Genomic DNA, 22895 nt, shown 5'->3' with positions numbered 1-22895 from the left:
CTTAAGCAGTATCGACAGCAGCAGACAACATGCCGTCTGAGACTGAAAAACGAACTCTCATCTGACAGCCGAAACATCTCACCCACCATCCAAATTAGGCACTATACAAAGATTTTCGAAGTGCTTTGTCTACCTTTTAGTTTACTAATTATTTATTATTCTGCTGGTAATTTACACGTTTGAAATAACAGAATGATTTATTCAGTATGTGTATCAGAGAAATACCACTTAAATTGTGGCCCTTCACCGCAATTGGCTGCTGTGTTTGAATGTAATGTGCCAAATTGATAAATTTCTGTCATTAATATTAGAAAAGCTAAAGATTAAATTTACTTGCATTTCATATTAAAGCATCGCTCAATAGCTGCCCATCATCCCATTATTTCAAAAGTGTTAATTACCACCAGAATAATAAATAATTAGTAAACTAAAAGGTAGACAAAGCACTTCGAAAATATTAGGATAGTGCCTAATTTGGATGGTGGGTGAGGTGTTTCGGTTGTCAGATGAGTTACCTGTAAAAAATGGTTCAAATGGCTCTAAGCACTATGGGACTTGACATCTATGGTCATCAGTCCCCTAGAACTTAGAACTACTTAAACCCAACTAACCTAAGGACATCAAACACATCCATGCCCGAGGCAGGATTTGAACCTGTGACCGTAGCAGTCGTGCGGTTCCGGACTGAAGCGCCTAGAAATGCTCAGCCACCGCGGCCGGCTGGGTTACCAGTACCTCACACCACATTACGTCTTCCCACTGCTGACTTCACAACTACTCTAAGAAGAACTTCTTGTAGCTCAATATGGTAATTGCAAAGCCACAAATATTACACATCCTCATCTTTCTGAGAATTCCAAATATTGGGATGTTCTAGCAGACAACAATAAATTTTGGGAATAAGCAATCGTTATTCAAATTTTTATAAATATTTCAGCTATCTCTCAAGAGCCATACAAGTTCACTATACTTATGATTCATTATTATTTTGAATCTCCTTTATGTTTTTCAGTCTCAAACTGTTAATTACTTTATACAATCACAGATTTAATTATTTTATGATTGAAAAAAATAATTGTTACACTCAGTAAATTCATGCATGCCTTATATTCCAAAATCATTAACCCTTAGTTACAATTTCTGTACTAACTACGTTATTATTTAATAATAAATATTTTCAAAGTAGCATTGTTCTGCACCTTTTTGTTATTGGTAGTCTTTTGTTGCCTTATAACCTATCATATTCGCTAGAATACTCTATAGGAGTACACTATCTCCTGGCCAAATTTCAACCACAAAATTTTATACTGCTGTTAAGCTACTATCAGTGAATTGCTGTCCATTAAGTTTAACAAAATATTTCTCATGAGAAGTTAAATCAGTGCATCACTACTACCAGTACATTCACTGCCTTCCTTTGGAGTCTACAAAATACATGCGTGAAGAACTTATATTGCTATTCAGTTCTGGGGCATTGCCATTCGTTAAACTGGCCAACTATTTGTCATAAGAAGTCACGCTGTTATACAACTACTATCAGCACAGTGCTGTCCTTTCAATTTGATGAAACATTTGCATCGTCCTATGCCGTAATCACACTATTCTTTACACTTTTCCATACTATTATATCGGCACCATGCTATTTTCCACTTATTAATATCTGAATGCGTCATGAAGACATCCACTTCACTTGGTTACAAAATAAAGCAAACACAATACCTATACATTTTACAAATATGTGGAGACGGGAGATCATTACACTCACATCTTTCACCAGAACATACGTAAGCAGTGCACAACAGCAAACAATACTGATGATCTTGTTGTCCAAGATTTGGTCTTGCATTGTGAAACTCCAGACTTTGCCAATTGGTGTTGAGTTCAGCAACTGTCAGTCCATTCTCTCATCTCCAACTGCAGCATAAAGCTCCAGTACAATTCCATGTAACAGTACAAAATACCTTAATTTAGTTTCCTAATAAGTATAACACAAACATTTAAATAAACATCTTTTCATACACTATTAGAATATAAATACAAAATATTTAATGTTTTGTTTTGATTTTGTGTGTTTCTTAACAATGCCACTGTTTATATCCTATCACAACACTGGTTTCCCATTGTTTTTGTTTTGGTCACAGCTGTGACCCCTGTTTGTATAGAGCTGGGACATTGCCCTTCGCAGTCTTAAGAGTGCAGAGCTTGCTCACACCATTGGTTCTTACTGATATACGTTGATATTGACTCACGCCACTACATGGGCCCTGCTGTGGTCTTTAACGCTTTCAGATGCAAATTATTCCCAGCCATGAAAAACAAATTGTGCACAGTAATAAGTTAAAATGGCTATTGGAAAGATAATAAATGCAAAAAAATCACTGAAAATAATTTTATTAACTTTTTACAGAATGTCCATTGTAGTGGACAAACAGTATCAATGGTTGTTACCTTCCACATTATGAAACATTTTGAAACAGTTTCTTCCTTTAACAAAACGCAAATGCACATTACATTTTTCACAAAATACTTGAGTCTTGTTTTTACAGCTAGGCATTTTTCAACTTGCAGCTTCTTTTTGCTCATGGTACTCAGGAACATGTCCAATAAGATCTTTATGAATGTCTGACACTGAACGAATTTCTGTTCTTGACCTTTTTGCTTCCATGCTCAGCAAGTCATTATTGGGTCTACCACTTATACTTTCTGAACCATTGTGCATTTTTACCACAGGCTCATCTAATCTAAGCTTAAAATATACCAAATCAATTGTCACTTCATCTCCCAGTGATTCAATATTGCTGTTGTATTCCAGCCAACTGTTCACAAAAGCTAAATCTGTAGCTTGGAACAACATTCTCAAGGTCCACTTTCTAGATTTAATAAAAATTCTGTATATACTAATTAATATATCTATTTTGTCAACACCATCCATGGCATGGTTATAATGATGTCCAACTTCAGGCCATGTGATTGGGACATATGTCTTTTTTGTTTTGTCCCAGGGCTGTACATTGTACTTCATCTTCAGTATCACAACCGAGAAAATTTGATGCTAGAACTACTGCTCTGTTATCAACCCATTTATGCATTATCACTGCTTCATTCAGACTCGCCACTTCTTCAGAAACCATGCCATTTCTTTTTCAAATCGTTATCACTTGTTAAAGGTACATTTTGTATGCAACACAGTCTTGCTGTCCTTGCTGCAAAATATTTTTTATTTTTAAGATTTCTAGTAGATTGAATGTTGTGAAGAAACTGTCGAAATATATGTAAGTATTTAAGTATTTCCCATATATACTCTCTCAACAAGTTTTACAATAATTTATGCCCCTAAACCAAACTTACGGAGTATCTCCTTCATAAAACAGGAAGCCACAACATACGCCACTTTGCCCATCCAATGAAAAGAGTTTTATACCTCAGTGTTTAGGTTTTCCCTTTCAATACTGCTTCACACATAAATGGTCTTGTTCATCAATGCAGAGTTCTTTCTTAGTGTCTAATTCCAAACATCTATGTCTTACGCTGTCATAAATTAGTCCCACTTCACAAAATTTGTCTTTGCAACTTTCTGTCATAGCCAGATGAAGTACATGGAAATTTGATCTAAGCTGAAAACATACTGCCCTAGACATACTTTCGACGAAGAGATATAAATGAAATGCTGGACGCCAATGCATTCTAACCCTGGAGAATTTCAAGTAATTCATAACTATATGAAGCCCTAAAAAGCTTTTATTTCTGTAATATTTGTCTGTGTAAATGTTTTCCCATGTTGCAGCACATACATGTTGGTTTTTTTCAACCATATTTTAGAATTGGGCGTCAGAAATATAGTTTGGAAAATATTCGATGAGTGTCACATCACTCACAGATGGCTTTACTGAATACTGATCTTCGCTTTTGGATGTGTTTGGGTGTGAAGGTGATTTTCGTCTCCATTTGACATCATATCTTTCAGCGAAGAGCCACTTAGGTTCAATCACAGGTTCAGAATAATTTAGATTCTGCTGGTATCTGTTGTGTGGATCCTCTTCTTATGTGCTTCCTCTGTCCTCCTGCAGTTGTTCCTCTTGGTGGTTTGTGGCTGCATCAGCACCTGAAAAAAATAATGTAGAACAACATCAACTATATATAGATATATCAAAGAGCTAGATGAAATTATAAAGTTTTATTATCGTATATCAGCTGTAATGAACTGTGGGACAGACGCTGAATCTCCAAGGTCACTTTCATAATTATCTGACTACTCTGTGTCAGGAACTTTACCTGACATTAGCAATTCCAATATTGTGAAAGCATCTCTCTTAATATGATAATATTGTGAAGATCAGTGTATCATAAAGCAGCACAATTTGGAAACAAAACGCAAAACGCAAATGTGAAAAAATGACATTAGGCACATATAACGCAACACTCTACACGAATGTCTGACACTTCATAAAATGCATGTTTCAGAATGTAAGATAATATAATTTTAGTCCGCTGTGTTTATAAAACAGGTGGAATTGCTTTGTAGAAGTTGATTTCATATAGAAGAGATAGATTTCAAGCATACAATTAAAAACACCTATTTAGACAAAATGCCCATTTCAACGGACACCAGTTTTCTAACGCCAATAACACAATTATTTTCCAGAGTCGATAGTTAATTTTGCTATAGAAAGCACCCAAACACATTCTACAGTCGATAAAACATAAAACACACAACCCTCTAACTTTTAAACGTGTAAAATTGATAGAAAACCGTACCCACCTTTGACATGCCTCTTCTGTGTACCCATCATGTCTCATTCGATGTCAAAGTACTTCGTCGCTTCATCACTAGAAGTATGTAGATTTGGGGTCCCATATACATGTTAAAACACATCGTGTAGCATGAATTGTCACTCAAGAACCATTAAAAGTCTAAAAAATAACGTTGAAAGAAAACCTAGTTTGAGTAGGATTCGAACTCAGGACCTTGGGTTACGACGTTAAAACTCTACCCCCATGCTACAAGGCCACAGTAGTGACAGTGTGATGTTCATATACTTTTTCTTTCATGGAGGGGATGTATCAGTAAAAAGATTATTCTGTAATTTTGTTTTGTTTTGTAGGCATTATATCACATAGAAAGAAATTGATTGTTCGATATACAAAGAAACCAAACGAGCTTTGTAACAGTGACAACCAGTGAGTTGATAGATTCGACCAACAGAGTGACTGTAAAATAATTTACGTAAATAGAACCGACAGGGAACATACAAAAGTCCTTCAGTACCTACCGTATTACAACCTGTACATAATTGTACAATGGAACTGGCGTTCGAAGCGTTGAAGAGAAGCAGTAGTACTGGATCACACACAGTATCTATTTATACTCGTACCAGGTCAGCGTCAGTTTGGTAAAAACATGGCGTCCTCCGTTTTCAGCCAACCAGCGATGCTATCACCATTGGCCACTTCTCCCTCTATATAGGCTCTCTATCAGGATGCACCAAAAGACTTCTATTGAGATGTACTAGCAGTTTTAAAGACATCAGCCTTCTTATATAGGAGATATTATGCTTGGAAAGTAGCATTCATTGGAATAGACAAGGGGTTTGGAAGGGTTAAATCTTACACACAGAGACTTACAAGTGAATTCATAGCTACATTGCGAGAATCTTTCAGAATCTTGGTTCAAGTATAATGCATAAACATTCATTTATCAAATCATTGCTTCATTCCACAGTATGAGGTATTATTCCTTATATGTTTGAGTGCCAGTACAGGCTGTACTGGTGGAACTGTATGTCATGTAATGACTCTGTTTTCTCTATGGCCATTCATGTAAATGCATAGGGACTAATAATGTTAGTCTTAGCTAGACCTTTATTCCACATTCTTTTCATATGTAAAACTAGTGTGTGTCATTACCCTCAATGCAACATATCATGTGGCCTTCTATTTAACCTTTACTTACTACATGTATGTCTTTTATGAATTTCCATGTCAGTGTTGTGTCGTATGTCAACAATATGGCTATTTCCTTGCACTACATAAAAGAGTTGGCGAAAACCACTTCGCCCATAAATACTACTTTAAGGCGGACTTACATTTCATCTTTTGCCTTTCCTCGGTCACTCTTCATAAATGATTGGATGACTTTCCTGTCGCCTAATAACCATACCATTCTCTCTCTATGCAAATAAATAACCAACTTTTCTGTTGCCTAATCTGTAACTCGCCACTTATCTCTTTTGTCTCTTCGTAAATAATTGGCCAACTTTTCTGCCGCTTAATAACCACAACTCTCCATTTACCATAAACCTCTCTGGCAGGACTATTCCTGGCCTATCAGAGTATCATAATTCATTACAGTGGAAACCATTTCAATTAATACTAAAGAGTAAGTAATGATATGTTTATTTTGACGCAATCTGTACATCATCTCAAAACAACATTTAGTTATTTTCATTATTTTTGCCACTAGAATTTCTTCTATTGTACACCATTGTATTCACTTACTTGGTGTAGCATCATCTTCTTCTTCTGCAAGTTTCAGCTTATTTTTATGTGTTATTTCATCTGTGTTATATACAATAGCTATCATCTTGCTATCCTGTTCTTAAAATATACTCATATACGGGGTGCATTCAAGTTCTAAGGCCTCCGATTTTTTTTCTAATTAAGTACTCACCCAAAATCGATGAAACTGGCGTTACTTCTCGACGTAATCGCCCTGCAGACGTACACATTTTTCACAACGCTGACGCCATGATTCCATGGCAGCGGTGAAGGCTTCTTTAGGAGTCTGTTTTGACCACTGGAAAATCGCTGAGGCAATAGCAGCACGGCTGGTGAATGTGCTGCCACGGAGAGTGTCTTTCATTGTTGGAAAAAGCCCAAAGTCACTAGGAGCCAGGTCAGGTGAGTAGGGAGCATGAGGAATCACTTCAAAGTTGTTATCACGAAGAAACTGTTGCGTAACGTTAGCTCGATGTGCGGGTGCGTTGTCTTCGTGAAACAGCACACGCGCAGCCCTTCCCGGACGTTTTTGTTGCAGTGCAGGAAGGAATTTGTTCTTCAAAACATTTTCGTAGGATGCACCTGTTACCGTAGTGCCCTTTGGAACGCAATGGGTAAGGATAACGCCCTCGCTGTCCCAAAACCTGGACACAATCATTTTTTCGGCACTGGCGGTTACCCGAAATTTTTTTGATGGCGGTGAATCTGTGTGCTTCCATTGAGCTGACTGGCGCTTTGTTTCTGGATTGAAAAATGGCATCTACGTCTCATCCATTGTAACAACCGACGAAAAGAAAGTCCCATTCATGCTGTCGTTGCACGTCAACATTGCTTGGCAACATGCCACATGGGCAGCCATGTGGTCATCCGTCAGCATTCGTGGCTCCCACCTGGATGACACTTTTTGCATTTTCAGGTCGTCATTCAGGATTGTGTGCACAGAACCCACAGAAATGCCAACTCTGGAGGCGATCTGTTCAACAGTCATTCGGCGATCCCCCAAAACAATTCTCTCCACTTTCTCAATCATGTCGTCAGACCGGCTTGTGCGAGCCCAAGATTGTTTCAGTTTGTTGTCACACGATGTTCTGCCTTCATTAAACTGTCGCACCCACGAACGCACTTTCGACACATCCATAACTCCATCACGACATGTCTCCTTCAACTGTCGATGAATTTCAATTGGTTTCACACCACGCAAATTCAGAAAATGAATGATTGCACGCTGTTCAAGTAAGGAAAACGTCGCCATTTTAAGTATTTAAAACAGTTCTCATTCTCGCCGCTGGCGGTAAAATTCCATCTGCTGTACGGTGCTGCCATCTCTGGGACATATTGACAATGAACGCGGCCTCATTTTAAAACAATGCGCATGTTTCTATCTCTTTCCAAACTGTCTAATGTAGGCTACTGAGTGTATAGTTCGCTTACTAGAGAAATCACGGAATTCATACCCATTAGCGTGTGTTTCTACACTCCTGGAAATTGAAATAAGAACACCGTGAATTCATTGTCCCAGGAAGGGGAAACTTTATTGACACATTCCTGGGGTCAGATACATCACATGATCACACTGACAGAACCACAGGCACATAGACACAGGCAACAGAGCATGCACAATGTCGGCACTAGTACAGTGTATATCCACCTTTTGCAGCAATGCAGGCTGCTATTCTCCCATGGAGACGATCGTAGAGATGCTGGATGTAGTCCTGTGGAACGGCTTGCCATGCCATTTCCACCTGGCGCCTCAGTTGGACTAGCGTTCGTGCTGGACGTGCAGACCGCGTGAGACGACGCTTCATCCAGTCCCAAACGTGCTCAATGGGGGACAGATCCGGAGATCTTGCTGGCCAGGGTAGTTGACTTACACCTTCTAGAGCACGTTGGGTGGCATGGGATACATGCGGACGTGCATTGTCTTGTTGGAACAGCAAGTTCCCTTGCCGGTCTAGGAATGGTAGAACGATGGGTTCGATGACGGTTTGGATGTACCGTGCACTATTCAGTGTCCCCTCGACGATCACCAGTGGTGTACGGCCAGTGTAGGAGATAGCTCCCCACACCATGATGCCGGGTGTTGGCCCTGTGTGCCTCGGTCATATGCAGTCCTGATTGTGGCGCTCACCTGCACGGCGCCAAACACGCATACGACCATCATTGGCACCAAGGCAGAAGCGACTCTCATCGCTGAAGACGACACGTCTCCATTCGTCCCTCCATTCACGCCTGTCGCGACACCACTGGAGGCGGGCTGCGCGATGTTGGGGCGTGAGCGGAAGACGGCCTAACGGTGTGCGGGACCGTAGCCCAGCTTCATGGTCCTCGCCGATACCCCAGGAGCAACAGTGTCCCTAATTTGCTGGGAAGTGGCGGTGCGGTCCCCTACGGCACTGCGTAGGATCCTACGGTCTTGGCGTGCATCCGTGCGTCGCTGCGGTCCGGTCCCAGGTCGACGGGCACGTGCATCTTCCGCCGACCACTGGCGACAACATCGATGTTCTGTGGAGACCTCACGCCCCACGTGTTGAGCAATTCGGCGGTACGTCCACCCGGCCTCCCGCATGCCCACTATACGCCCTTGCTCAAAGTCCGTCAACTGCACATACGGTTCACGTCCACGCTGTCGCGGCATGCTACCAGTGTTAAAGACTGCGATGGAGCTCCGTATGCCATGGCAAACTGGCTGACACTGACGGCGGCGGTGCAAAAATGCTGCGCAGCTAGCGCCATTCGACGGCCAACACCGCGGTTCCTGGTGTGTCCGCTGTGCCGTGCGTGTGATCATTGCTTGTACAGCCCTCTCGCAGTGTCCGGAGCAAGTATGGTGGGTCTGACACACCGGTGTCAATGTGTTTTTTTTTCCATTTCCAGGAGTGTATGTCACTTACATGAACAATAATTTTCTTTCGTTCTTGTTCACAGCAAATTTCGACTTTGTGTTTAATATCACTTTCTACTTTGTCTTGTATCTCAGGAAGTACTTCTTCCTCTGATTCTCTCACTTTATCCTGAATCACACTTGTGTACCATTTACAATGGAATTCTACATGTGAAATATTAATACTATGTACTTCATGGTCATTTTTGACACTGTAAATTACTCCATTGTATCTTATGTTTATCATTACATTCTTTGATAGATTTTCTTTATGCTTATCTTACATTACAAATGTCATTAATTGTTATTTGTATTACCCCAGTTTGATCCCACAAATTCTTATTTAACTTTTTGATTTCATGGTCAACCTTTTGATTTATTTCTGGTTTATAAAGTTCTGATTTTTGCCCTATTCTTTTGTTTCATAATATATTTTCTTGCAACATCCCTCAGTTTTAGCTCTGAGATTTGTAACCCTTTTGTCCCAAAGTACTGAACTTAGCATTAAGGTGAGCTATTCCTACATTAACTCTTTTTACTACATTTTCCTCTTGGAAAATTAATTTTAGCATAGATGTTATATCCTGATCACCATCTTGAGTTTGCAAAGTGTCAGCTGATTCTGTACCATGACTTAATGTATGTAATTCATCTGTTAGCTCATTGTTAATGTAGAAACCAGAGTTATTTTCTCTGGCATCATCATTCCAGTCCATCACTTCATTTTGAGTAGGTACTACTTATTCTGGGTTTAGATTCCCATTGCTTGCCACTAAATCTATGATTTCACTGTCATCATTGATAGCTTATTCTACATTCCCAGTGAAATCATTCATGGCTACTTCAGAATTCTTAATGGGATCATGGGTATTTCAGTTTACTGTTTCAGACTCATTACCAAAGTTTGAATCTATGCTTCCCCTTGAATTATTTTTGACTAAATTTGACATGTCATTAAACCCAAATCTGACTTTGGTTGCATTTATTTGTATATGATTCACTGGATTGCCACTACTGCTAGAAACTGAACTCTTTCTCTACTTCTGAAGGCGTATCTCACTTACTTTTTCCCAGATATTTTACTAATATTAACAAAATTTAAACAAATTTTATGAGAGACCCTATGGAATACAATTTGACTCTTCTTACATATACCCTGCCTACATCATTCCAATTACAAATCTTAGACTGCTATATACAAGCAATTCCTGTAAGCTATTTTTCTTCCTCAACGTACTACTGCTGATTTTGCAGCTGTGGGCTGTTTCGCTGGCTGTTGTAATGTGCTGTACCTGACACCTCTGCTTGCTGCTGCCGCACTTGTCTGCGGTTTCCTCATGCTGCTCTGCATGCGGCGCCATCTTTTAGCATGAGGAATCTTGAAGTGATGATTTTTAATATAATTCCATGGACCATGCACACAACATTAACTTTTATTCTCATAACACTTCAGCACTTGCTATTCTTGGTTTATACTGATACTACTTTCTCGGTAACAAAATATTTGAATTTTTGTCATCAATTATTATACCTCAAAAACAGTTCACATACACTCTGGAGCCTGTTTATCACCGTTCTTATGCAGTTCTCTGGTCATTTACAGTTTACACATATCACAGTAGTTACACAGTTCGCTGATCGGTTGCAATTGACAGTTCTCTCTAATAAAATGTAACCTCATAATTCCAAAACATTTTGACTTCAAAGATACCCCCACCAAAGATGCCGTGTATGGCAAGTGAAAGAGAGAAAAAGAAATATAGCGAGAGGTATTTATGTTTGTATGATAAATCTTTTACCTCGAAAATTTGCTTCCTTCATACCTCCCCTGTGTTACTACATATGGCGTGTCACTGATCTCATTTGTACTAAGATTGTAGTACATGTGAGATGCCTAGTTGGTTCCACCCTCCTGAGTGAAATGCAAAAGTTCTGGATAATGTTTCACCAACCTGCAGTCTTCTATAGTTGTTGTACGCTGTGCAGAAAACAGCTCGTTGGTTGTGAATCAGTTATCTCAAGGCTGTAATAAATTGTTAGCGAGGAACTGGTATTGTATAAAAATCTAAAATTTTAATTGGTTTATTTAAATGGGATGTCACTTGATTTTTATTAGCGTAGTAGGAGGAACTGCACAATTATAGTCCACTTTATGAATCATAAATAATTTCCATTCTTCATACTTGCACAGAAAATAAACCAAATAATGAACTGCGTCTTTGTGTAATTACTATCAAAGTAGTTTTCAATTAGGTGTCCAAAAAACCAGAGATTGCCAACTAAGTACCGACAGTGGCAGACAACATGTCTATCTTCTGAGACTGCCAATCGAACTCTCATCTCACAGCCGAAACACCTCACCCGCCATGAAAATTAGGCACTACCCAAAGATCTTCAGAGTTCTTTGTCTACCTTTTCGTTTACTAGTTGTTTATTATTCTATTGGTAATTAACACTTCCATGTCCATTTACAAATAATGTCCCAGTCGTCGGGTTCGTCGTGCAACTCACAAAGTAAACTAATATGCGAAAACTGCCGTCACTTAAGGAGGTATTGTCTTCACGATTTAGAGTGTGCTTTTTGCCTCTGACACTTTATTAACATTTTTGAGGCTAGTTGTGGACGCAGGCCACAGCAGAATTTCCGGAATTATCATTTAGTGGCATGAACGGAAATGAGATTGTAGCCGCTTGCTGCTGAACGTTCTTTCCCAGACCTGTAGATTTCGGACCGGCAGTATATTGTTGTGTCGTGTAAACACATGAAATTTTCGGCGATTTATTGCAGGCACAGAATGTTGCGCAGATATCTGAGCAGAAAGTTCGTTGAGTGTGGACCGATCTTAACTGTGCATAAATAAGAACGTGAACTGATGAACTAATTTTCATGAAATAGACTTTTATTAGCTACCAGCACGAACAAGTCACCTCTATTGAAGGATTAAAATACAGTCTGTTTTCACGTTAGCTGGTGCCCAGAAAGGAAAAGAAAACACAGTGGATAAAAACTGAAGGCTCAGTGTATTGACTTGTTAATATTATTTGATGGATTTGTGTGAATGGGCCTATATGTTTATTCTAGCAGATAAATTTCAAAGTTTTAAAATGTTTTGACAATGCTTTTTTATTATTTCACTTCTCAGTAGTCTACCATACAAACTTTGTCAAGAACATCCGGCTTTTTGTATCTCGAATGACCTCATAGCCTCACTATCGTCGTTTGGCACTTAGCTAAGGACAGGAAGAAAGATCACTGTCTGAATTCCCATCGACTATGAGGCTATTATAGATGGAGCATAAGCTCTGGTTATGGAAGGATGGGGAAGGAAATTAACTGTGCTCTTTCAAGGAATTATCCTGGGATTTACCTTAGGCGATTTAGGAAAATCACAGAAAATCTAAGTGGCACTGGCTGCATGGGATTTGAGCCATAGTCCTCTCGAATGAAAGTCCAGTGTGGAGCCACTACGCCACTGGTACCTTGGTCAGTCTGTGCTAATCGAAGTACATTATGATGACATTCCCTCTGGCGTTAACATACCAGAATTTGACGATGGCGTTTACTTTCGTTCCAATGACGTCCAGTGTGACTGGGCTAAACAAGAATTCTTGAAATGCAATGTAATGATGGACGGTATTTTGCTCAGTGTGACAACAAAACTCAGCTTTAGAAAACACTTCATAATTAGTGTAGTAACTGCCCAAAAGAAGCAGGCTCGTGTATTGAGTCATTTCCATATGCTCGACTGTTTTATATATGGAGCTAAAAGGGAGTAGTAACTGAATGAACTGCACTTCGTGTTGTTAATTACAATTAATGGGATTTTTATTACATTTGAACGTTGGAAGGCGTAGAGAGAAGAACAAGATGGCATCGTGTACAAGTGTGTTAGTAAATTGTTCTGAAAAAATCGCAAATACATTTAATCTTCTATCCATACATTGTAACAAAAGTGTGATAGCGCTTTGAAGACGGCAGGTCCTTTCAACCTGCATCCTTCCATTTTATTTTCTAATGTTCTAAGGGTAACTGAGATTATTAGAGAGGGTTGACATTGGTTGTAATGCTGATTTCAGTCGAGGCTAAATGAATGCAGCCACTTGAGGCGGAGGAGTTGGGTGCTTATTTTCCAGCGGTAAAACACTGTTGTGGCAGGTGAGGCTGAATAGTGCGAATTCTGAGAGGAATAAACCACAGTATGAGAAGGGCAGCCGGCCAGTGATTTGACATGGCAGTGGCCATCACAAGAGAATGCAACCCGAAGTACAGGGAGTCACTGGTCACCACAGAAGTGGAAAGGCAGCAGTAGGAGCTCAGCTGTATTGTCCCTGTAGCCAGACGAGAAATGCGCAACTTCTTTCGCAGAAATTGCATAGGAATGTGAGGGTAGCAGTTGTTCCTGCGCAAAGTGAGGTGCAGTCCGCGTTTTACAGGGTGCTTCATACTGTCTCCTGTTTCCCCTAAGACCGGTATCTGCCTGGTGCAAAAACATTTCTCGGGAACACTGCTGGTGGCCAGAGACAGGGTGGCAGGGAAGGCTATGGCATTTTTTCCAGGTCACATAGGTGCTGTGGTCTGTGCTGTTTCGCGCGTGCGAAAAATAAAGGTTTGTTCATTGGACTGCGAATCCACGACTTAAAAAATTGTCTCACCAGAAGCCTGTCGGTGTACTAAGATGGGAGGAACAGTTGTGTAGAGTCTTGTACTACGAGAAAGCAAGGGAGAGGAGTGACTGGTATCCTCTCTCTGCAATGCAAATGCACACGTGGATTAACATGGTTCTTTATTTACATAAATGGAAACATTTACTTAACTGGAATAGAGTCCATGTTCTGTTGTAAAAGCTCATCAGTAACAGTACTCTTGCAGACAATATCGGTAATATTGCTGTAACAAACTTTAGTCTCACTGCTAGTCACTAATCTGGACTACTGTCGTAGCCTGCGACACGCTCTGCGAATATACTGACCGATGCCAAACTGGAAGAGTGAGACAGTGATCCCCCTCCGGTTAGCGTCGGCGGCCTAAATACGTGCTGTCGAGAGGGCGTTGATGGCGTTTTGCCTGTCAGTGTGTCTCTGGTCTGTCTTGTGATAGGGGCGCTTGATCCTGCGCGTACTGATCGATCTTCGCGCTTCATATTTGCCAACTGGTGTGCTGGTGACAGCTCACGCCAGTACATTCCTTCCCCCCGAAATGCCACACCGATGTCGTGTAGGAAAGATGCTAACGGCAACGCTGAGGGGGGAGGGGGAGGGGGGAGGCAGGACGCTGGATGTAGAGATTAGCTGGGAGCCGTGACTGTGGAGGATGGTAGAAAACCGCTGCCTGGGCACAAGTCCAAGCCTGAGGGCGTGTCCTGGGGTGATGGCGGGTCCAGGTCCACTGGGTCGGAGAGCGGTGACGGAAGGGGCGAGGGAGCAGCGTCCACTCGCTTCTCTTGGGGTTCCCTGGTGGTACCAGCGGGCAGCTGCAAAGGCCGCGTGGTCCCGTGAGGTCGTGAATCTGGAGGAAGAAAAGCACAAGAATCACAGGGCAAATGACATGTGCGAATTCGGTTCTGGTGGCGGCGCTGCAAACCGTCGGGACCTACAATTAAGTACATAAAAGAGCCAATGCGTTCCTGGATCACACCTCTTTCCCAGCGTGGAGAGAACAAGATCGCGCGGCGCAAAGCGATACTTGCGGACCATTGGCGGCGCCGGATGCTGCAGTGCATGTGGCGAGTGTAGCAGCGTCCGATGGCGGCGGCCGTGCAAAAGTTCCGCCGGTAATGGTCCGTCTGGTGGATGGGCGCGATGGGAGGCGAGAAAGTGGTGCAGCGCCTGTTCCTGTCTGTGGGTGGTGCGAAGCTTGGCCATCTGTTGTTTAAAAGTGCGTATGAAGCGTTCTGGTTCTCTGTTGGGCTAGGGCTAAAAAGGAGCACTTGTTAGATGACGAATGCCATTTCGTTCACAAAAGTCTTCAAAATCACATGAAGTGAACTGTAGTCCATTGTCCGACACAAGTACTTCCGGCAAACCTTTCATGCAAAATATGGAGGACAATGCTGGAATGGTGCTTCGTGATGTGGTAAAAGCCATAGGCACCGCAAATGGAAACTTGCTAAAACAGTCTACCACTACGAGCCAACGAGTGTTCCAAAGTGGGCCTGGAAAGTCAATGTGCACTCGTTGCCATGGCGATTAAGTCTTAGGCCAAGCTCCGAATGTCTGTGGCGGGCGGATTGATTTTCCGCGCATGTGCGACACTGTGACGTCATCTGTTCAATGTGGGCGTTCATGCCCTGCCAAGTATAGTGCCGTCGCGCTAACTGTTTAGTCCGAACAATTCCCCAATGTCACTGGTTAAGCAATCGCAACACGTCATTTTGCAACACTTTGGGAATAAGCGCACGCGATTGTCCACTGTCATCTTGAACTGGAATCACACCTTACTGAACTGAAAGGTTATGCCGACGTGCAAAATATCGGCGCACAACTGAGATCTGGCTACTGTTCAATGAACGAGGTCAAGACGTGCGAATGCAATGCAACAAAATCTTGAGATCTGGGTCTGCTTCCGTGGTCTGCGCAATTTTTCTGTAGTGCAAGGGAAAAGATTCCAGCAATTCAGAGTCCTATGCATCGATATGGCAACAAGATGCGGCAGATGCATCAAAATCAGAGTCTCCGCCAGTCGGAAGGCGAGATAGGGCGTCTGCATTACCATGCTTTGCCGAAGGTCTGTTCAAAATTTCATACTCATACTGCGAAAGCAACAAAGCCCACGGTGCAATTTTTCAGCAGGGCGTGTAGGAACCGACTGTGACGGATGGAACAAGGACTGCAAAGGATTGTAATCTGTTACTAAAAAGAAGTTGCGGCCATACAAATAGTGATGGAATTTGGTCACACCATACACAATATCGAGAGACTCTTTTTCCATTTGAGAATAATTGCACTGAGTTTGAGTTAACAACTTTGAGGCAAAAGCAATAGGTCTGTATTGTGCACTGATTCTGTGAGGAAGCACAGCACCGATTCCGTAAGAAGAAGCGTCGACTTGTAAAACTACTGGGTTGGTAGGGTCAAAATGCACCAAACAGCTGTCACTGAGCAAGGCGTTTTTGAGTTTCTGAAATGCGTCTTGACAGTCTTTAGTCCACACAAAAAGTACATTTTTGCGACGCAAGAGATGCGTTGTGGCACTGGAGGGGTTGCACACCCTGACTGTTTATCACATGTCCTAAGTACCTTAGTTCAGTTTCAAGAAAGTCACACTTTTCGAGACGGCACTTGACTCCTGCTTCTGACAACACTCGAGAAAGAGTACACAAATTAGCAATGTGTTCTTCTGGTGTTCGACCTGAGACGACAATATCGTCAAGGTAGTTTGAACAAAATGGCACGTTTGTAGTCAGCTGTTCCAAGTAACATTGAAAAATGGCGGGTGCGGAAGCACTGCCGAAGGACAAACGCAATTACTTGAACAGTCGTAAGAGTGTATTTACAACAAACACTTTCTGTGATTCTTCATCCAATGGAATTTGCAAGTAGGCATCACACAAATCTATCTTACAAGGGAACCTCCCCATCGCACCCCCCTCAGATTTAGTTATAAGTTGGCACAGTGGATAGGCCTTGATAAACTGAACACAGATCAATTGAGAAAACAGGAAGAAGTTGTGTGGAACTGTGAAAAAATAAGCAAATATACAAACTGAGTAGTCCATGTGCCATATAGGCAATAACAAGGAGAACGTGAGCTCAGGAGCGCCGTGGTCCCGTGATAGCGTGAGCAGCAGCAGCGGGAAAGGTTCTTGGTTCAAGTCTTCCCACGAATGAAAATTTTACTTTCTTTATTTTTGCATAGTTATTATCTGTCCGTTCGTTCATTGACGTCTCTGTTCACTGTAATAAGTTTAGTGTCTGTGTTTTGCGACCGCATCGCAAAACCGTACGATTAGTAGACGAAAGGACGTGCCTCTCCAATCGGAACCGAAAACATTTGATCGCAAGGTCATAGGTCAACCGATTCCTCCACAGGAAAACACATCTGATATATTCTATACGACACTGGTGACGGCATGTGCGTCACATGACAGGAATATGTTGTCGACCGACCTAACTTGTACACTTTGCGAATGGGTAAAAAGATTCTTCTACCTTGCCCGATTTAGGTTTTCTTGTGGATGTGATAATCGCTCCCAAAAAAGTGATGAAAACATAAGAGTTTGTCACATAAACTGAAAATAAAAAGTTAAAGCTTTCACTCGATGGAAGATTTGAACCAAGGACTTTTCGTTTCACCGCTGCTCACGTTACCACGAGACCACGGCGCTCCTGTGATCCCAGTGCCCTTGATGTTGCCTATCTTCCCATGAACTACTCAGTTTGTATATTTTGCTTATTTTTTCACAGTTCCACACAACTTCTTCCTGTTTTCTCAATTGATCTGTGTTCAGTTTTTCAAGGTCTATCCACTGTGCCAACTTATAACTAAATTTGAGGGGGGTGCGACGGGGAGGTTCCCTTGTTAGAAAAGTATCGTCCTGCATCAAGCCTGTCCATGAGTTCCTCAGGGCGTAGTAACAGATAAGTGTCAAGTACTGTCTGTGGGTTGACTGCAGACCTGAAGGCAATACAAATGCCGATGCGACCAGGGGGCTTAGGCAACAAAATGAGAGGACTTGCCCATTGACTAGCTTGAATGGTAGCAATTACACCATTAGCTTGCAGTTCTTTCAATTAATTGGCTATTTTGTCTCTTAAAGCAATTTTAACTGGGTAGGCCTGGAAAAATTTAGGCCGTGCATTGCGTTTCAATGTAACAAACGCTATAAAGTTGTTAGCTTGTCCGATTCCTTCTGAAAATAGAGCAGGAAATTCTTTAAGCAAGCTAGCAAAAGCTGACATGGGAAGTACATTGTCTTGGATGCTAAGTCCAAACAAATCAAAGGAATCTAAACCGAATATGTTCTCACTGTTTCTTGATTTAAATACAGTAAAATTCACTGTTCTAGTGTGAGCTTTGTAAGTGGCAGGTAAACTACATTGTCCAAGCACTGGAATTTCCTGTCTGTTGTAAGCAGTGAGGTGTTTGCTAGATCTAGTGCGGCGTGGTGAGCCTAATTGTTCGAATGTGGCACGGTTAAACAAAGTTACTGACAAGGGGAGGCCGCCAATTGTGAAATTCAGATTCAATTCATACTGCGCATGATAAAAGCTCATGGCCAGAGGTGTAATGTGGCAAAGCACCAAGATGCACTTCTCAGCCGTTGTCGAGAAAATCGACAGTTAAAATAAACCGTTGCGGTGAAATACTCTCAACGATTGATAATTATCGACAGCGTGGTGGCGCAGCGGTAAGCGTTCGGGTTCGTAATCCGAAGGTCGCCGGATCGAATCTCGCGCCATGCAATTTTTTTTTTAGTATTTGTTTTTTGTTATTCAAATGTGTCTATACACACACACACACACATATATATATATATATATATATATATATATATATATATATAATTCCCGGCAATCAGTTGCAATAATTATGCATATAATAAGTTGTTGAAGGTCGTTTGTCGTGGAAAAACTGGCGTCTTCGAACATCATTATGTTTTCCGCAAACAAAGTTGTATTTCACAAATGTTATTAATTGTCTTCATAATGTTAACCACGTACAGTTAACGGAAGACGTAGAAACGATATTCCGAAACGAATACGTATAGCGTAAGTCAAACGTTCGAATTAGAATAGAAACCCCACGAACACAAATTTGCTGTGGCAGGTATGAAATATAAGCTCCGTTACTCGCTCGTTACACTTGAAGGACAGCTGTTGAATGGGCCGAAACGAGCCGCCACATAAATGCGTAGTTGCTTGCTAACTTCGAAAGAAGGTAAATGCGGTCCCTGGCGCAACTTACAACATCGTCGAAAATCAGTGCGGACGTGAGAGCTTTGGTACACCCTGTTAAACAAACGGAAAAATGGAGGCGGTACAATTGGAGAGCGATACGCCTTCACCAAAATGCATAAGCAATTCATTAATAGTTTATATATATATATATATATATATATATATATATATATATATATATATATGTGTGTGTGTGTGTGTGTGTGTGTGAATGACAAAAAACTAATAATAAAAAAAATTGTTGCATGGCGCGAGATTCGATCCGGCGACCGACCTTCCGATTACAAACCCGAGCGCTTACCGCTGCGCCACGACGCTGTATAAACCTATTAACCGTAGAGAGCATTTCACCGCAACGGTTTCTTTTAACTGTCGATTTTCTCGACAACGGCTGAGAAGTGCATCTTTGTGCTTTGCCACATTGCACCTCTGGCCATGAGCTTTTATTATGCGCAGTATGAATCGAATCTGAATTTCACAATTGGCGGCCTTCCCTTGTGAGTCACCTGTGTCTAACTGAAAGTTCACACGACGGCCAGCAATTCGTAATGAGACAAATAGTTTGTTAGAAAATGGTTCAAATGGCTCTGAGCACTATGCGACTTAACTTCTGAGGTCATCAGTCGCCTAGAACTTAGAACTAATTAAACCTAAGGACATCACACACATCCATGCCCGAGGCAGGATTCGAACCTGCGACCGTAGCGGTCACGCGGTTCCAGACTGAAGCGCCTTTAACCGCACGGCCACACCGGCCGGCATAGTTTGTTAGAACGTCGTTGCACAACACTAGGGCGAGAAGGAGGCACAACCTCAATCTTACATTTGGCAGAACCTGTTGTAGGTTTTGAAAACACAGCAGTCACTGCATGCGCACGAGTCTGTTTTTTCTGGGAGCGGAAAAGAATGGCATTTTTGTGGCGTTGCGAACAAACTGCTTGGATATGGCCTTTTGTTCCACAAGTGTAATGCGTTGCGTTACGTAATGGGAAATCCTGTCTTTTATGGCGAGCAAAACGTCTAGGGCAAGACTTCACTGAATTCACAGGCTTGATTACATGTCTACGTGGCTGACCGCGCTGTGTGTGCTCTCGTTGTTGTGGCTGCTTGGGGCGGCAGTGAACAAGGGAGACTAGACACGACAAATCGGGGCCTGGTCTAACTTATCGGCCGCTATGGCACCCGAATCATATTGCTCCAAGATTTTAAAAAATTCTTTATTCAATTAATATTATTATACATAACAATCCACTACCTAAATACTTTAGTGGGTTCTAATTTCATATTATTTAACATTACTGCAGCTTAATTTCTAACACTACAGGTATAATACTATTATTCCTTCACCACTACAGGGATCTCTAGCCTACTGTTATTCAATTTATACATGTATCTAAGTGCTAGTTGATTTTAACTTCCTCTACAACTATTATTATTAGAGTGCAACTTCGTTTATCCTATTGGTCTACACTACCTGCAGCGTTACAGGTGTGCCAGCAATCTACAAACCTATGTTATTGTTGACCTTGTCCCCCGAGCTAACCCCACTGCGAGCGGTTCTGGGCGCTACAGTCTGGAACCGCGCGACCGCTTCTGTCGCAGGTTCGAATCCTGCCTCGGGCATGGATGTGTGTGATGTCCTTAGGTTAGTTTGGTTTAACTAGTTCTAAGTTCTAGGGGACTGATGACCTCAGAAGTTAAGTTCCATAGTGCTCAGAGCCATTTGAACCATAACCCCACTGGGCGTTTCCCTGGCACTGGGCTGGCCTATGACTTTGTTTCGCTGCAGCACTATGCTAATAATTTTTTTCTTTCTAATTCTACAACTGACCTATTTCTAATATTTACTGTCATAGTTGGTGCGTGTCGCAGTCGGTTAGCAGTGTACACCCCCCAATCCAAGACATGGCGGATCCCTGCCGTGAAGCGGCTGGCTGGCTGAGTCCAGGAGCCGGCGGAACAAGGAAGGTGCATGGAGTCTCAGACGGGTAATGATTATTTAATGATTGTTCCTTAAAAATTCCCTAAGGACTTTTCTGGAAATCTCCTCTGAAAGTTTGTCCAGGATGTAAAATGTGTCCTCTTGCCTGAGCAGGTGCGTATTGTGGTTAGGAAGTTGTTGTCTAAGCTGATGTGCAACATAGTCGAAAAGGGGGCACTCATACACCACATGGTATGGAGTGCCTTGCACAACACCACAGTCACACGTTGCTGTAGCGTGCTTCCCAAACCGGCACAGGTATGTCGGGTAGGGTCCATGTCCTGTAAGGAAGTGCAGCAATCCTCTGGATGGTTTGAAGTATGTGAGCCTTAAACTTTCCTCAATGTTTGGCAGCAGCTCGTACGTTCTTCGCCCTGTCTCATCATTATCCCATTGATCGTGCCACAGTTCTATCCCTCTTCTTTTAATTCCTGTCTTGTCCCCAACATAAACCCCCATTATTTTCTCTATTTTCTCTCTCCTCTTCTTTTTCACCCCGTACCAGGCAGTCTGTTTCCTAATTTTTAAGTCCAGTGGGCAGAGACCCATTAGCACTAGAAGTGCCTCCCCAGGAGTTGTTCTGTATGGTCCCACTGAGCGCAGGAGCATGTTTCGCTGCACTCTTCTTACAGCCATGGCAGGCATAACCCTCGTGAGCCTGTATGCCCAGACCCCTGACCTGTATCCTACGATCTAAGTTAGGATGCTATTGCGATATAATTTGATTAGGTCAGGTGGGAGATGGAAACGTTTGTGACCAATTCTGATGAGGTTATTTAACATTACCAATATTTGTGATACGGTGTCAATATGTGATGCATAGTTCCATCTCTCGTCGACGACTACACCTAGATAACGGGCCTCACGGCGCCGAACAACTGGTGAGCCGTTAATTCTTACAGTTAGATTCCTAACAAGTTGGCCTTTGAGTAGCAAATATGTAGACTTTCTAGGCGCAATAGTCATTTTGGCCTTGTGGCACCATGTAGTCAGGATAGTTATTGCTCTTTCTACTTCAGGTTCTAAATCCGTTCGACTTTCTGCATAGGTTATGACCTCTAGCACATCATCACTGTTCTTTAAATCATCCATAAGGGGTTCCATATTAATATCCCAAAAGAGAGGTCCCAGAACAGAGCCTCGAGTACACCCTTTGGTTATTTTCTTGCTGACTTTGCCGCTAGGGGCCGATAGCCAGACCTCCCTGTCTTCGCAATAGCTCCTAAGACAGCCTTGTAATGGCCCTGACCATTCCTTCTCCGGCAAGCAGGAGAAGAGTGAGGGCCACCACAGGTTGTCAAAGGCGCCACTGATGTCCACCATGACGCCGACAACGTACTTGTGTGGGACAGAGTCACAGACGTCCGCAGCCAGGGAAAATGCGTCAGACGCCGATCGCCCCCTCCGGAAACCGAATTGTCTGTCACTCATCCCACACAAAACGCTGTGGGCTGTCAGTCTGTCTGCTGGCAACCTCTCAAAAAGTTTGCCCAGCAGGTCCAGTAAGCAAATAGGTCTGTGTGATTTAGCTTCCTTGGGGTCTTTTTCCAGACTTTTTTTGATTATAACCACATTTGCTTTTTTCTAGATTGAAGGAAATTTTCTGAGCTGTAGACACTCGTTATGTAACTTAGTGAGAGG

Source organism: Schistocerca americana, chromosome X (assembly GCF_021461395.2).
Source record: "Schistocerca americana isolate TAMUIC-IGC-003095 chromosome X, iqSchAmer2.1, whole genome shotgun sequence".
Lineage (NCBI taxonomy): Eukaryota > Metazoa > Arthropoda > Insecta > Orthoptera > Acrididae > Schistocerca > Schistocerca americana.
Note: the sequence above shows the minus strand (reverse complement) of the source record.